The sequence below is a fragment of the Bicyclus anynana genome, chromosome 3 (assembly GCF_947172395.1).
Source record: "Bicyclus anynana chromosome 3, ilBicAnyn1.1, whole genome shotgun sequence".
NCBI classification, from domain to species: domain Eukaryota; kingdom Metazoa; phylum Arthropoda; class Insecta; order Lepidoptera; family Nymphalidae; genus Bicyclus; species Bicyclus anynana.
The window spans coordinates 995,865-999,442 of record NC_069085.1 but is presented as its reverse complement, the minus strand read 5'-3'; positions in this window follow the sequence as shown (position 1 = coordinate 999,442).

Below are 3,578 nucleotides of genomic sequence, written 5' to 3'. Positions count from 1 at the left end.
AACGGCAGTTACTACAGTTAGGAGTAAGAATTAAACATTTCAAGAATCTCTTCCTTAGATGACCAGTCTTAAGACCGAAATATCCAGAAATTTGTTCTTTCCATATATTTAATAAAAAAAAGAAATTATGTTTCATTCCAAATCCAGAACACCCTCATGCGAAGTGGACTAGACAATGGTCAATTGTAAAGTTTAATTCGGATACTTCAGCCTGTTTTGTTTGCAAATCTAATTTCGCAATGTCTATTGTGTTCAAAGACTTTTACAACACAGTTTGTTTGTATGAGTCGTGCATCAGAATTCGCTGTCAGATTTACCGTTGTTTGAACAGCGGGCTATTTGGGCTATTTCCGTGTGGGGCGTATTCAGCGAGCGTCTGGTTTGTTTCTGCTGTCAGCGCGTTTAATGAGCGAGCCAGCGATAATGGCTCCGTGGAAACATCGTAGGAGCACCACGCACTTGCTTGATTGCGCAGGAATTATGTCTGGTATAATATCTAGAAGTTGGTATATGTGACTTCAGACTATGAGATACCGGTATAGCAATTTTACATATTAATTCTCTTTCTGCAATCGCTAACGTTTAAAAAACAATAAAATTATATATGAAAATGACAAATCCGATTGATAGGTTGATCACGCGACCTATCGTTAATGAATATCAATTCTATGTATATTTTTTGGAAGTATTGATTGTTATATTGGTACAAACTAAGTTTTATCCGCTGCTCACTTCGTCTAAAAATTTCTATTTCACGGAAACATATTCATTTTTCTAGATGAAAAGTACCCCTATGAGTTTTCTTTGCTTTATCAACTTGTCTACAAAATTCCATGATTGGTTCAGTAGCTTTTAAATGTACTATCACATTCAACATTATATTCGTATTGCATGGTTTAAGTCCAGGCGTTCATCTATGTTCGTTGCATTATTGTCTAAAGCAGAAAAATATGCATTTTATTAACGAAAAACCCATTATACGTTGTTGTATAATCTGGAGTTTAAAACATGTCCGATGATAAGGTGAAAACCTTATGGAAATTTGTTTAGAATAATTTTGTAGACATACGCGACTTGCAACCGATTTACTACATATCTCACACACATGTATACTTGTACTAAGCTTTCAGTGTGATGTGGTCACCCTACTAAAGTTGTATATGATAATGCTGCGCTGCAATTAGCTTAATTACTCGCTTTAGGTGACTATTATGATAATAATCTAATGGAATATAAAGTCCTTTTTAGATACCACAGCTGAGGATACATATACTAGAGTAGGTATACATCTTACATTAATATATCCCTGCGGTTTTAGTGTGAAAAGGTGTAAGACAGGCTTCCGCATTTATAATCTAACCAATGGATTTGTTTCTATATTAAAGTAACTCTTAGTTATTATATACTATGCACAAAAATTAAGGGAGCAGAAAAAAAATCCAAATTTTTGGGGGATATTCAACAGGCTGTAACTTATACAAAAATGGTCGTACAGCAAAAAAATAAAAAGCAAATTGTAGCTCTAAGTGTTTAGTTTTTGGATCTGAGTTTGAAAATTTGTTTTTGAAAATATTTTTCGAGTAATCATAAGAAAACCAACGAAAAAAAAATTTTCGAAATTTTTTTGGGTTTTTTTTTTTTAATCTACGGACGTGGAAAAAATTTTTTCGACTCAACCTCCATATGGACCGGATAGCTTGTTTATTCAGATTTAATTTAGTTTTTTTTAAATCTCGATACGAGCATTTCTCGCTGAGATATCGATGTTTGAATGGAAAAAGATCATTTTGTCTTTGATTACCAATATCTCAGCAACCAATGATCGCACAGAAATTTTGAGGTTGGTTTTAAAAACTTGAATAAATTCTCTACAAGGATTGGCAATTGAATTTTGAAAAAAAATTTCTTTTCTATCATTACATGAATTTGAAAAAGCATCCAAAAAAGGGCTTTTTGTCGTTTTTTGGAAAATCAAGCGCCCAATCAAAAATATTGCGTGCCTTTTACTGTTCAATATACCCACAAAAACCCTACAAAGTTTCAATTCAATCCAGCCAACCGTTTTTTTTTCCCACTTGATCGAATTTTTTAAAAAATTAAAGGAGCAAGAATTTCGCTCTGAAAATGTCATAATTTTTTTTTTCTTTAATTTTTCAAGTCACTAAGAATTGAGAGAAAAATTAAAAAAAAAATTTTTTTTCATTTTTGATAAAAATTATGACATTTTCAGAGCGAAATTCTTAATTTTCGTAATCAAAGCGAGAAATGCTCGTATCGAGATTTAAAAAAAACGAAATTAAATCTGAATAAACAAGCTATCCGGTCCATATGGAGGTTGAGTCGAAAAAATTTTTTCCACGTCCGTAGATTAAAAAAAAAACCCATTGTGGTTTTCTTATGATTACTCGAAAAATATTTTCAAAAAAAAATTTTCAAACTCAGATCCAAAAACTAAACACTTATCCGTCCGGACCGGCGTATTGGAAACTAAGCCTTAGTTATTTAGTTTTTCTCTCGTAATCCTACACAAGGCTGTGTCAGGGGAGTATCGGCATCCAATTATATAGTACGGCCTGCGCCGGTCAGAGAACTCGAGGAGGTCATTTTATCAGATCACTTATAAATTAAGGACATGACCACGCTTTGGTTACTTATTGTGAGTTTATGAATACTTTATATATATTAGCATTTTTTATTGTAGATTTATTTGTTTAGCGGCTTAATTTGTATTTCTATACTAATCATTTATATTCCAAAAAGCTATAATACTGAATTAATGAAAAAAATATAAAATTAAGCAAGAGGCACAGGATACGCCGTCTCACCTATAGGCGAGGTGCCAAGTGACAAGGCAGCACGTTAAGAATATACAATTTTGAATTCATCCAAAAAACCGTGTGGATATAAAAAAGTATTCGTTCTTAGAATGAGAGGGGTGAGGCTTTAGTCCACCATGCTGACAAAATGCGGATTGGCAGACTTCACACACATAAAGAATTGAGAAAATTCTCAGGTATGCAGGTTTCCTCACGATGTTGTTTTTTCTCATAGAACAGACATCGCTAAAAACGCTTTTAGTATATCTGTGTTTCCTTCACCATTTCGACACGTGATATTTATTATCTTAAAAAAAAAGTGATATTTATTATCTTAAAAAAAGTATTAGGTGCCTAGCACCGGATTCGAATCATACGCCCTCCGAATTGAAGACAGAGTTCATATCACGTCTCTTCGAGGCTTATTAGGCCAAATAAATCTTGTTGGCTCACCAGATGCATAGATTATATCTTAAGAGACATCACTATTTATATTTTTGGTATCCGATCACCAGATAGGTACCCAAAGTCTTGAGCACGTGCTGTGAGTATACCTAATCTTTAGAAATATTTTTATTTAAAAATGCTTATACTATTAAAATTTGCCATGACAAATGCAAACTTTAAAATCGTAAGTAAATTCAGTCTTTTGATATAAATGAATTCAAATTGAATTTAAGATTGTACTTTATGATAGACGCAATCGATACTGCAAGAGGCCGCGTTTACTCAGCTTTTGGCAGAGAATCAATAATACAAACA